The sequence below is a fragment of the Pipra filicauda genome, unplaced genomic scaffold (genome assembly GCF_003945595.2).
Source record: "Pipra filicauda isolate LSUMZ 115617 unplaced genomic scaffold, ASM394559v2 scaffold191_size1418713_pilon, whole genome shotgun sequence".
Classification (NCBI taxonomy): domain Eukaryota; kingdom Metazoa; phylum Chordata; class Aves; order Passeriformes; family Pipridae; genus Pipra; species Pipra filicauda.
The window spans coordinates 303,533-317,945 of record NW_024104300.1 but is presented as its reverse complement, the minus strand read 5'-3'; the positions used below and the strand labels follow the sequence as shown (position 1 = coordinate 317,945).

Sequence of the window (14,413 nt, the reverse complement as noted above, 5' to 3'; positions counted from 1 at the left end):
TTAAGTCTAGAGGTACAGTGAGAAACATGGACTATTTGGTGTTCTTATTTAAGCAAGACCTGAATATATTTCCTGGACAGAAACCATATCATGCTAAGAACTCAATTTTCCTATCCATTTAAGGACGTAGTGTCCTCAGGGCACAACACTTCCTCAAATGGTGCCTCCAAGGTTGCAGTCTACAAGACCATTAACTGAACCTCAGTACCCATTTGAGATCTACTATGAATGACAAATACTCCCACTGTGATAAAAAATAGTATCCTCCAAGAGCACAGTTGTTAGTTTAAAGACAGAAGACAGAGCAAAGGGGAAAATGGATGTTCAAAGATATGGGTGCTGAGAATGAATATGACAGAGCACTTTTCTTTTGGGAAATGCAGGCAATAAATTCAGCCAACTACACACACAGAGCTGCCCCCCATCCCCTTCTCCCCAAAGAAATGTGTAATACCTCTCAAAAATCTTTGTTGTTCAGCACCTAAAGTAATCAGATTTTTATTACTGGTAAGTTCCATGCCGCAATTGCTAAAAGCCTAAAGAAGATGAAGTATGAAGCAAGCTTATTTCCAGACTTACCTGAAAGCAGAATCTTTTCCCAGCAGCCAGGAAGCAAATGCTTAGCTTTTCACCAGAATTCCAGCTTGACTCAAGTTAACTAGGTTTCTCCAAGTACCCTTCAAGTGTAAAGTGTCTCGAAATCCTTTAAAGAAAATAAATAGTTACAAGACAATAGCTGTGCCCACCACAATACACAAAATTTCATTAATTATAAAGTCTGGACTATCTGAACCAGGTTGTAGGTTGCAAGTCTTACTGGGGGGAAAATATTAGAGTCTTGAATGCAAGTAGCCAGGTCTGTTTTGCTTGCAGCGTTGACCCACTGTCATACAGATGATAAACGGTCTGCCAGTGCCAAGACTGTCTATATATTATAGTGTACTGAACTGCTGTACAAGTCGAGCCAGCTACTGAGCTGAACTATCTTGAACTGCAAGATCTTAATTTGTTTGTCTAAATTCACCACAAAGTATTTAATAAGTGCTAAAGTGCTTATTAATACTCCAGGTCAAAGGGAAAAGTCAAGCAGATAAGAAAAAGTACAAGAACCTCTGAAAAAAACCAAACCAAAACAAAAACCCCAAAAAACAACCACCAGGGAGGAGCATGGAAAAAATGAAAAGAGATAGAAATGCACACAGTAGCAATCCAGAGAGTTGTGGTGAAACATTTATGCATACTAAAGCAAAAAAGTTTCTCTAACATTTTACCAAGTAATGCAAAATTACTAATTTAAAATTATTAATTTAAAACTTTTAATATTATCGTTATTTTGAATAAAGGATTGATAGAAAGGTAAAGGCACAAGGTGAACGAGTCTCAATTTAAACATACATTTTAAATTTAATACCACTTGCCTGAGAGTGATAGTCGAGCAGAGGAAAAACTAGTATCAGTTCTGTTTTTAAAGGAACAGCAACAATAACTGAATAAAAGCACCTCAAGTTGAAGGGGAGCAGAAGAAAGAAAGAAGTGTTGACTAGTTAAAATTCCAAGCTAGTATATGCTCGATTCTCTGCAATCTCCCTCTGCCTTTTCACATTGCCTGTGAATCCTCTCACCTACACAGTGGAAACAGGCAGCGTCTTCACGGGAAATTTCTCCAGATGCATGAAGTTCCAAATCAGAAAGCTGCATTCACTGTAATAGTGCTACCAACAGTACAACAAATTAAATGGACTGCAAGAAATTATATATAATTTTCACCTCTTCCTTTCTCTTCAGAAAAGCACATAATTGCCTCACTCCAAGGTCAATTCGGTGTCACTGAGCCACTGACTCACCTTCTCACTGATCCACCTTTTCAATGCTATGAAATTTTGATATTGGCAAGGTTCATGCAAAAGGGAAGAGTATAACCCCTCCAACAGTTACCTTTCATATAAAGTTTTCACATTTGCCAAAACGTAACAGAATAGCATGGAACAGAGTCTCCTACTTCTTGGATAAATATTCTAACCACAAAACTACTGCACAAAATGGCAAGCACTATCACAAAGCAATTTTCTTTTGCTCAAAATAATGGCTAAAGAAACGAACTTGTACCATTTCATTCAGACCTCATATTTGGACATGACTATTAGGCATTGCTGTGAGTGCCTGTTAGACTACAGAGGACTTGTAAGGACACCATTTTCCTGAACACTATATTGACATACCTGTATTTGATGGACACCCAGACACTCAGCCTCTTCAAGGCAGTAATAATTCTGGTCAGACATTGTAACAGGATTCAGAGGAAATTTTACTGATGTAAGTTCTGGGGCTCTCAACATAACTGGGATGTGGACTTCCTGAAGTAAGTCCAGAGCAGGGCAATAAAAATGACTGGGGTAATGGAACAACTCTCCTATGAAGACAAGCTACACGAATTGGGACTGTTCAGCCTGAAGATGAAAAGGCTCTGGAGAGACCTTATAGTAGCTTTCCAGTACCTAGAGGGGGCCTCCAAAAGAGCTGGAAAGGGACTTTTTACAAGGGCATGTAGTGATAGGACAAGAAGCAATAACTTTAAACTGTTTAGGTTAGATGTGAGGAAGAAATTCTTTACTGTGAGGGGGTTCCCCCAGTCCAGTGCAGATTAAACCAGAAGCAAACTGACCTTTCATTTCACATACCCTAGTCTCAGAAGCTGTTCATAGGTCAAAAACATTCTTTTTCAAGGTACTTGTGAGTCTGTTTAAACAAAACCATCTAAAAAGACTTCTGTACTCTTCATTCTGTAGGCTATCTTAATTCCAAAATACTACTTATGATTTACATGTTTAAACATAGCAGTAAATTATTTGCAGGAACTATTTACCTAAGTACATTTACACTTGCAGGAATAAGGTCTGTGTTCAAAATTTAGAATAAGCAGCAACATGTAACAGCAACAGCCACTGTCTCAGTACCAAAAGCAACCTATCCAAAAAGCTTGTGGAGAGCAAAACACCGTGACAAACAGCATTCTAAATGTGGCAAAACCACATGAATACCCCACACAATATGGAAAACAGCAGTATATTACTTGACATTATACAAAAAAACATTCACCAGGACAGCAGAATGCTCATCCTTTGACAGCAGTAAGAACTGGCCACTGCTACTGATACAGTAGTGCTGCCTCTACCATCTCATCCTCCTGTACCTTAAGGAGGACTGGCCCTTTGCAAAAGGCTTAGCAATTATACCTTAAGTAGTGCCTCTGGCTATTTAATCTTTTACTCTTTCACGCATGACATATTGTTTTCCAGTTCAGCATCCCAAGCGACAACTTCCACAAGTATCTTTTTAAAAAACTGGTTGTTTGTGCTTTTTTTCAGGGAAAGCAGTTCTATTTTAAAGTCATACAAACCAGCAAGGTTATCAGATGCGAAAAATTTCCCTAATAAAAACATAAGATCTAACGTTGGATAAAAAAATCTCACAGGCTAATAGGGGATGCCAGAGTTATTTATACAAACTGCTTTGAATCCTGAAAGCTTAATCCACAGCACAATACATACATGTTTTGGTTACCTATAAACCAACTTAAAACTCTAGTGATTGAAAACCTGGGGAAATCCTTCAAGCTTTACAACTACGTTTCAAGTTGGTAAACACTACATCATACTCAACCACAATCTAGTAAACAGAACCATATACATAAATAATTATAACTGATGTGGTAGTGAAAATTTGTTTTCTGAAGTTGACTATTCCTAGCCCAGTTCCTGAACCTTCTTCTACAAGAACTGGAAAACAAAAACATAGACTTCCTACTCCAGGACAAATCTTACTTTTCATAGGAAGTTTCATAGGAATTAAAGTCCTAGTCAATAGTCCAGAGGGAGACAATTTTCAGAACCAGCTATTTCTTTAATTAAATTCTAAAGTAGGATGGAATGGCTTTGAATACACACTAAACAGTTATTGCTTCCTAATACCTTAACATGCAGCCATACAAAAAACTTTTACTGCCATCAAAATATTATAATATCCCTAAAGGTACATTAGAAGTATTTCTTCTATGAAAAGAATTTTGTTCAAGATAGTAGAAAAACTAGAGATACTTTTCCTCCAGATATAATTGCAAGACTTTATGTGGAAAGGGTAGAAAGTAGTCCTTCATCTAATGACTAAATCTACCCAACACTTCTAAGTAGAAAAAAAAAATCTGAAGTTTTTGGTCGAAGAGAGTCTAATTTTTAAATCCAAAACAAAATGAAAAGACTAACAACCTTTACCAGTCAAAGAAAAAATACTTCTGAAAATCAGCTATGCCTTTCCCTTGTACCGTTTGCTATAAATATTTATAGTAGGGAACAAAAAAGTCAGCTGATTAGCTCACCCATTGCTGCATTATAGCAAACTGCTGACTTTTTGACGTGACTAGGTAAACTGCAACATACAATCAGACATTCAAAACGACATACATAAAGCTTCACAGAAGACTGAAGCAGCTTGCCAACTATGTCACGCAGCCATTACCACCAGTCCACTTAACTGCAAAAAGAAGGCCTGACACATGTAGCCAAAAAAGCTGTAAATACCCAGTAATGATTATGAAAGAAAGAAAGAAAAGCATTGGCCAAGAAAAGGCAAAATAAAAAACAGTACTTCATTTCTTGCCCGGAAAGAAGCTCCTAGAAAGTTACTGGCATTGCAAGCATAAGATTACTTCAAGATATGACAAACTTGCTATCACCAGGGTCACATGGGATCACGTTCAAAGCTGACATGATTTAAGCTGACAGAAATACTGCAGAAGTCAGCTACTTCTTACCCCACTAGCATAACCCTTTCATCAGGTAGAAAGTGAATGGCACAGGGAGGGAGAAGGGAGCAACAAAAATAGCCAGAAGGAAAAGGACAACCATAGCAGAAATTAAGCATTTCCCCACACCAGAAACTGAACAAGAACTGGAAATCTTGTAACTTTAGCCAGCTCTTGGAAATGCTCCATTAATACAGCGGGAAATGTCAGAGGTGCTTTCCAGCACCTAACCCAGTGACTGCTCCTTTGGTTTACACTGTCTCGATGGTTAAGGTCAGCCTGTAAAAAAATCAACCCAAACATCTAAACTTGCTAGTTCTAGATGAGTTAAAGCAAACCCTCAATCCTGGTTTTAATCTAGATGAAAAAAAAAAAGAAAAGAAAACAAATCCATGGTTCTATGTTGCAGATTTATCTATTCAAATACCTTCAAGCCCTTCAACCTCATTAGTGCACAGAAACACAATCACCACAACCCATAATACTCTCAGCAACTGTTCTCACTTTTAAAATCTTAATTTTGATCGTTTTGCTTATGAATTATACTTGGAGCAATTAAAACAGTATTGCCTACCTCCAGTATGCAAAAGCCTGGACATTCTGTTTCTCATAAATTTTAAGTTGTACAGAAGTTGTAGTGAAAACGTATATGTGCCTTGTAATGCATTGAATGTTTTAGGACTGTCACCTTTGCGGTTGTTGCAAAAAAGAGGAAGGATGTTTGGGTGCTCCCCTCCTCCCCACTACTTCCAGTCTTTCTATGCTTAACTGTTACAAAACTGTATTTTCAAATGTAAACAATGCTGAATCATCCATGTATCCAGGCCACACACTGGACAGTTCATAATCTTCTTGATGCATAGCACAGGATATTGGACAGTTAAGCTGTGGAGAGTGGCAGGACCTGAAAACATACCCAGAGACACACTGCCATTAAAAATCCCTCCTACGCACTCACACAAGCAGCTGCCCTGTTCAGCACTCTCACACTCACTCCAAGAAAATTGACTTCCCGCCTATGTTGTTTAAGGAGTTTCAACATATCAATTACTGCAGTTATATTCCAGAGTCAGGGTGACTCAAGCAGCATTCAGTTCTTTCAGACATTAGCAATTTGTATCATAGGAGCAATATCCTAAGAGCACACAGCTCACAGATAACAGGAATTAAAGGAGATGTTTCAAATAACACACTGAGAGCCAAAAAACAGGTGATCCCCAGCTATGTCTAGCAGAGTATCATCATAAATTTTAAAGACTGTGAAGTCTCTAATCATAAGACACACTGCTGACAAGCTGTTGAGTGACAAGCTGAACACCTTTCCTAAACTAAAACCTAAAAATGAGGTGAAATAGCAATCTCCTTCTGTAAGCCAAGAGGACTTCAGAGAGCCCTTCTCCTGATTTTTTCCCTTTTAATTGTAGCTTCTAACACATAATTTCAGTAAATTTGCTCCCAGCAGCAGTAAACTAACCAATATAAATCTTCTACCAAGAAACCTGAATATTTTTCAAGTTCAAAAGCTTGTAGTTGGAAGACGATCTGTGAACTTCTTGAACACGAAACCTAAAATATGAGCACTGTCACCTCCAACACCTAAACTGAAAGTTAAGCCTGAGATCAGGTATCATTTCACACATAGATCAGGTGTCACTTCACACACCAAGACTACTCCTTGGTTTAGTATCATTTCCTTGCTTTCTGAAAAAAATAAAAATACTTTTTTTGAAGCTTAAAATAAAAAAAGTACTTCCCTTAATTTATGATGGCATAAAAAAAAATTCCCAGTAGTGAACTGAAACATCAGAAACTATGTGTTAAAATTATTTTAATGGTAAATAAGAACATCTCCATAAAAAGAGATTGTCTTGCCCCTCTTCCACCCAAGAAATAAAAAAATATTCCAACACAGACTTGCACTTACAACACATAGCATGAGATATAATTTCCAGAAAAACTCTTCCGTCTCAAGTATGATTTCACTGAAGGATTAACCAGAAGGTGGGGCTATCCCACTAGCAACATCCAGTCACCCAGCATAATACAAAATACACACTGAAAGCTACAAGCAAAACAAGGAAGATTTTCAAGAAATATAACCTACAAAGGTAGTGCACACATGTATTTCTCTAAAGGAACAACATTTGTGTGAATATTCGTTGGAAAGCTAATTCCCTCATGACAGAAAAATAAATACACAAAAATCAACATTCATATCACAAGACTATACAGAAGTTTCATAGTGTTTTTACACTATACAGTTACACAGATGAATTCAATCTCTGCCGGTAGATACTAAGGAAAGCCTACTGCTCTAAGTATCTGTAATAATAGTTCATCCAGCTCAGGACTCCTAAACATCTGACAAAGCTCAGTGCCTGAAAACAGTTTACACTGAAGAAATACACCACACCACCCCCTGATATGCAACCTATTTCTCAAACCTTCTCTGTCGAGTATTTGAACTGACACCTAGAGAAAAATACGTGATATGACAGATTTCCATCACTGCAAGAGGAGGCAGGAAAAGGAGGGGGTAGAGGGGGAAGAAAAACCAAACCCAAAATATAACAAACCCCTACACACGGAGCGTTAAGTTAGGCAGACGTTGGGTAGGCCAAGTCGCACGGTACATGAGGCAAGTGTTATTCCAACCGCCGTGTTTTCCATGCAATGCCCGCGCTGGGTCACCCCTCCAGCGGGACAGGGGGCACGGAGCCGCAGCGTTCGGAGGCCGGAAAGGCCGGGGGTCACCTGCAGCCTTTGCAGCAGCAGGACTGCCCGGCAGTGCCCCCCGTAGGCGCGGCGCGGAGGAAGCAGCTCGCCCCGCGGCCAGCGCCGGCCTCCGTGCGGCTCCACCCCGCGCTGCGGGCAGACCCGACCCCGCCGGGCCCGGACACCAGGCACCGCTCCTACCGTAGGGCCCGCATCCACCTCCGCGGGTGGGAGCGCGCGGCCCAGGCTGACCCGCCGCTCCCCGGCAGGTACGCGCCCCGCAGCCGCGGGGAGCCGGCACGAAGGAGCCCCGCCCCGCCCCGCCCCAGTCCCGGCTCCGGCGCCGGCCCCGCCCCGTTGCGGCCCGCTCCGCGCTGCCGGGGACGATGCCCGGCCGCGGGGCTTCACCTTCGCGGTAGGCGGGGAACCCCTCACTCACCCCGCGGCGCTCAAGCGGGGGCGCCGTGCGGCGGCGGCTCCGCGCTGCGCCCCCGCCGTCCTCACGCGCGGCGGCAGGACCTGCCCGCACCGCAGCGCGTCACCGGCCCCGCCGCGCCCCGCCCGCGCGCAAGCGCCGCCACCGCCGCCGCGGGGGGGGAGCGGTACCCGGGCCGGCCCGGCCAGGGGAAGCCCACGGCTGTAGGATCAGCCGGACGAGTAGCGTGAATCCGCCGGGCCGGCCGCGCCCGCCGCCCCACCCGCTCACGTCCGAGCTGTCCATACCCATGTAAGATATACAGGTACCTAAGGGCGGGTGCCAAGGGGACGGAGCCAGGCTCTGCTCGGTGGTGCCAAAAAATTGGACAGGAGGCCACGGGCAGAAACTGATGCACAGGAAGTTCCACCTGAACATGAGGAAGAACTTCCTTACTGTGCAGCTGACCGAGAACTGGGAGGATTGCCCAGAGAGGTTGTAGGGTCTCCCTCACTGGAGCCCGAGATTAGCTCAGTTGGTTAGAGCATAGTGCTAATAAGGCCAAGGTCAAAAGTTTGATCTCGGTACAGGCTGTCCACTTAAGAGTTTAACTTGATGACCCTTGAGGGTCTCTTTTAACTCAAAATATTCTGTGATCCTGTGAGATACTCAAGAACTACCTCGATGCAATCCTGTGCCACATGCTCTGTGATAACCCTGCTCTGAGCAGGGAGATTGGACCTGATGACCTACTGTGGTCCCTTCCAACCGGATGGATTCTGTGACTTTGAATTCCACAACTCCATTGGGTGCTTCTCCACAGCCCAACCTTCACCTGCTTTTTATGGCAATCACAGTGAAACCAAGGAATCCCACTGCCCAGGACATTGAGGAATCATGGAAGCAAGGAAGAAAACTCAGTGATTTGTAACTGTCAAAGGCTTCAATTCCCCACACACACACCTTTTCTGCTCCAAATCTTTGCAAAAGAGAAATAATACCTCATACACACCAGAACATTTTACGGCAAATTAACCTTCACATGCCTGGCTCCTGGTTTTCAACTGCTCAGTATCACTGAAATGGGCAATTTAATCTCCCTCTCCGACACTTGTTAAGGTGGAACAACCAAGAACAGTATTTCTTTTTTCATTAAGTTCCTCAAATGAAGAAACTGCTAAGAATACCAAGGGCAAATCCATATACTGATAGTTGTTTACAAAACTTATATGGGAGAAGCAGCCTTTAGTGAAGGCTGCTAAACTGAAATCCAGTTCAAATCTCACACTAATAATAGCCAAAAATAAAGGCACAATCCCTAATAGAAATATGCAAAGTTAATTTCCCAATAACATTGTGTATCCATGGAGTCGGCCATTCTTAGTCTTGTTCAGTACAAAGCAGATTTCAGATCCTTAAAACTACACACTTTTATTCATCTTCCCTTTCAAAGTACATATACTTGGCTACCGCATTTGCAATTCCTGTCCTACACACATCATTCATTCCACTCACAAAGACAAGAGCAAAGACAGCCAAGACTTTGCTACTGCCTAGGAAGTAGCTATGTGTTTTGTGTGATAATTTGCTACTCTTCCATGGGGCTGATTCACCTGAAGAATTGTTTATAGTTACTGTTTGTTAGTCCTTTAATTTGGGTGGTGTTGCAGTGTTAGAAAGGTAAGTTCTGCTTATCGTCCATGCAACAGTCCACAGATGATCCCTGCAGAAAACATACACATCTAAACCTTATGGACACAGAACAAAGCTGCTTTACTGGCAAGTCAGAAGAAACCATGCAAGTGAGGAGCAGCGGACTACTTTTGTGTAGATATGACAGATGGGAGATCCTGGTCCTCCTATCTCCTGTTTATGCATAAATGCTTTAATAAATTTTCTTAAGTCCCCATCCCACCGTACTAACAAAAATGGATAGTCAGTTGTCCATTTATTCTGTTATTCACTTGGTCTTTCTTTGGCAAATAATTCAACATTAATTATGCTTCCTAGAACTTGTAAACCTATGGATTATGATCATAAAACATACATGTATTGGGAAGGAGATTCCTCCCTCTCTTACAAGGTTCTCCAGTTATCTAGCATGAATGAGAAGAATGCAGGTTATCAGAATGCAGGACTTTACCGGTACATTGGCAACAGATAGGAACAGAAAACAGTACAGCTACAAGGTGTCTGTGAATTCTATTAATAGAATTATTTTAAATGCATAGTTCTGTCTGAAGCAAGGCAGAAGACATGGAATAAATTCAAATATGACTCAGGCAAAGACAAAAATAGTGTCAGCCAGACTCGGGTAAGTAAAGAGCAAATAAGGGGGGTGTAGATAAAAATCTCTTGAATTTTTTTAAAGCTGAAGTCAGAGTAAGTGTACTTAAGTTAGTTATGAAAACAATGTTTTAAACAGCTCTGTGTGTGTCCTGACACATGACAAAAATAAATCGGTTCAAAATATGAGAATTCTTTACTGAAGAAAGAGGACATAGCAGAAGCTCCAATTAATTTAACACTGCCAAAAAGTGCGATTTCATTTAAGAAAAAATGAATTAAAATACTTGTATCAGTTACTGAAACCCATTTACTTTTCTCACTGTTAATGTAAACAAAGAATGCAGAACATAATTGGATGGGGAGGTTGCATTTATCTTGATTATTCCACCCAAAAGATTGCTCTATGGAGAACCATTTTTACTAGCTAAACATTTGTTTATGGAAAGTTAAAGGTCACTGAATGATTGAACCTAGATTTTCTTTTTTTGGTAGATAAATTGATTCCAAGTTTAGGATTTATTTGTACAGAGAACAAGTTTACCTTTAAAAAACCGGACTCTGATGTACAAAGGCAGTAGCAGGCCACTGCTGTTCTTATAACAATTCTCACAAATTCAGATGCATTTTACTTACATGAGACTGAAGGAATCTGCCCTAGCTTTGTTTGTTTTCAAACATAATACCGTGTGCAAAAGTGAGTTGCTTATCCATTGAATCTCTTATAAAGACATAGTTTAAAATCATGTTAAATCAAATACAATTCTAAACAGTTATCTGATGCTATGTAGTTAATATAATGGTTCATTATTCTTTTGATTTCACAAAATTTTGCAACATTTCAACTAAAATCTTTAATAGGCATTGTGCTGGTTTAAAGGTAAACCAGCAGGGGAAATGGACTCAACTCAAAAGAGAGATTATAAATCAGAATAACAATTTAATAAAATAATACAATAAGTACGATTATGCAGACAAACAATTGCTTTTAACCCACAAAACCCAAATATATAACCCAGCACCCTGGGGCATGAACAGAGTGATGTTCTTTGGGCCCCCTGAGTCCAAAGTAAAAGGAGAGGGGAAAACCTGTTGGTGAGAGTGCTGTTGCAGTCCGGTCGAGAGTGATGGTTGCAGTCTGGTTGAAAAGTGGTGGTTGCAGTCCAGTCGAGAGTGGTGGTCTGCAGTCTGGTTGAGAGCGGTGAGCTGCAGTCTTCCTCTGGATCCCAAGAGTGGTAAAAAAGTTCCAAGACTCCAAGATTATATATTCTTGGCAGTTCAGGCAGGAATGCTCAGTACTTTCCTCAGGGCGGGGAGTTTTACAAGGGGTGTGAGGAACAGGGAGGCACCCTTCTATATCGAAGGCCTCTTAACACCTACTCTGTAACCTGAGGAGTCAGGCTGCTCTGGGCAGAGGGTGTAAATAATCTATTGAAAACAGTTTCTAGGAAATGACATGGAATGCTATAGAATACACAGTTTTGGGTTACACCCATCCAGTGATGAACTGGTCTCAGCTGTCCTAACTAGGACAGGCATACAAAACTACTGCAAACAATTTACATTTTTACTTAGAGCAAAACATAAATCTGTGGTGTTTTGAAAAAAGTGATTGCAAATTATACTGCCATTAAGTAAATGTTTGATGGGGAGCCAGGCATGCATCTCTGAAAACAGCAGCAACAGTAATACTGTCTTGTGGAGCAGAATTTCACACAAAATTAAGTCTCTAGGTTTGACCAAGTGACCCATCTAGGGGATGAGGGAAAGGCTGTAGATGTAGTCTACCTGGGCCTTTGATACTCTCTCCCACAGCATTCTCCTGGAGAAACTGCCTGCTCATGGAGTGCACAGGTGCAGTTTGCTGGGTTAAAAAATGGCTGGATGGCTGGGCTGAGAGTGGTGGTGAATGGAGTAACTTCCAGCTGGTGGCTGGTCACTAGGGGTGTTCCCCAGGGCTCAGTGCTGGGCCAGTCCTATTTAATATCTTTACCAATTATTTAGATGAGGGGATCAAGTCCCCCCTCAGTTTGTGGATGACACCAAGTTGGGTGGGAGTGTTCATCTGCTGGAGGGCAAGAAGGCTCTGCAGAGGGATCTGGATAGGCTGGATCCATGGGCTGAGAACTAGAGTTTGAGGTTCAAAAAAGCAAAGTGCTGCGTCCTGCCTTTGCATCACAACAGCCCCAGGCAGCACTACAGGCTTGGGGAAGAGTGGCTGGAAAGCTGCCCAGCAGAAAAGAACCTTCCAGTTGCCAGCCGGCTGAATGAGGCAGCAGTGTGCCCAGCTGGCCAAGGAGGCCAATGGCGTACTGGCTTTTATCAGAAATAGTGTGGCCAGCAGGACAGGACTAGGGAAGAGATGGTCCCTCTGTGCTCGGTGTATACTGTGAGGCTGCACCTCGAATCCTGTGTTTGGTACTGGGCCCCTCACTTCAGGAAGGACAGTGGGGTGCTGGAGCTTGTACAGAGAAAGGCAAGGGAGCTGGGAAAGGATCTGGAGCGCATGTCCTATGAGCAGTGGCTGAGGAAGCTGGAGTTTTTTAGCCTGGAGAAAACAAGGCTCAGTGGTGACCTAATCACTCTCTACAACTACCTAAAATAGGGTGTAACTTGCTCTACTCCCAGGCAAGTAGCAACAGGACAAAAGGACACAGCCTCAAGCTGTGTCAGAGGAAGTTCAGGCTGGAACATCAGGAAGGATTTTTTCACTGAAAGGGTAGTTAAGTATTGGAACCAGCTTCCCAGGGAGGTGGTGGACTCACTATCCCAGGAAGCGTTCAAAAAATGACTGGACATGGAACTTAGTGCTAGGGTTTAGTTGGCATGGTAGTGTTTGGTCAAAGGTTGGACCTGGAGGTCTTTTCCAACGTCAATGATTCTGTGATTTGTAGAGCATTTGGTCAAAGGAATATACCTTTTAATGGAACAACCTAAGCACTTAGGAAAGAATTAAAAAATATATGCCAATCTACACTCTATGTGGAAAGACAAGGACATTAGAGCTTTCATAAGATAAAAAGGCAGCTTACATTTTTACATAAATCACATTGCATTCATTTAGTATTACTGACAAGGCAATACAAGCAATGAATTAAGTGACATTTTGCAGAGACACAAGTTTTCAGACAAGAACCGGCATCTCACTCCCAACTGCATGTTTATAATCTGTTAAAAAACATTTACTACTAAGTAAGCAATACAGTATGACTTCCAGGATCAGACATACAGCTAAATAATCACAAGTAATTTCAAAAGTTAATAGTTATCCCCCTGGGAGCAGGAAAGGGATGTAAAGCATTAGAACGGACTGACCGCGGAAGACGTGGAGCCACCATCTCTAGAAGTGTTCAAAAACATGTAGATATGGCACTTGAGGACATGGTGTAATGATGAGCACGGCAGTGGTGCTAAATTAGTTAATAGCTGGACTTGAAGTACTTTTCCAGCTTTAATAATTCTCTGATTCTAGGATAAAAGCAAGGAGTACAAGAAAAAGCTCTGCAAAATAATTTGATGGGTTGCAGCATATAAGCATTTTTAGATCCTATCCTGTTCCTTTCAAATTATCAACTGGCTAATCACTGTTTCCTATTAAAACTTAACCTCTGTTAGTTAAATCTACCTTGCCTGTTGCTATACTTCCATGTACTCAACATATCCGGTCAGTTCCAGATAATGAATACTGCTAACAGCTCTCCTTAACTCTGAAAACCAATCACGCCTTCATGTGAGAGCCAGCACTTGTCTACATACACATTGGAGAATTTGGTTTTGGCTCTTTATCTCTAGATTTCTCATTCCCTGATAACCATTAGAACTTGGCACTTCTCCAGCATTGGCTCTGTTCTTTTTCACCTTTGAGATCTTTTGTGCTCTATTACAGGTGTATTTCAATGCATACAAAAGCATTTCAGTTCAACTTTATATCTGTGGTTCATTCAGCTACTTTTCTTTTGTAATGCTGAAAATGAGATAACCTACCAATATTCTTCATACAGAATTCAGAATGTATAGGTTTGTATCCTGATGGATAATGTTCATCTAACTGTTGTGGAGAGTGGAGGTCAGAAAGAGTGGGTTTTTCAGGGCAGGAAGGGGACAGCGTTTCACAGGTTCATACCAAGTCAGCCACTTTTTTTTCCAAATGCCCAGTGACAATCACATTTAATGTATATGTGTAGGATGTTAACAAACCC

The 14,413-nt window shown here is 41.6% G+C and overlaps 1 protein-coding gene across 6 annotated transcripts in view; it reads right to left on the bottom strand.

Annotated features, from left to right (window-relative positions):
• Positions 1 to 8,038, bottom strand: part of AGTPBP1 (ATP/GTP binding carboxypeptidase 1) — a 59,768-nt gene extending 51,730 nt beyond the window's left edge. For 2 of the 6 annotated variants that reach the window (XR_005563174.1, XM_039380283.1), the window contains exon 1: positions 580 to 4,202. The gene's annotated coding sequence lies outside the window, so the exon portion shown is untranslated. Of the gene's footprint in view, positions 1 to 579; positions 4,203 to 7,714; positions 7,797 to 7,952 lie in introns of those variants that run through there. The other 4 variants (XM_039380281.1, XM_039380282.1, XM_027731823.2 and 1 more) reach the window with 3 other exon arrangements.
• Positions 8,039 to 14,413: the final 6,375 nt, after the last annotated feature.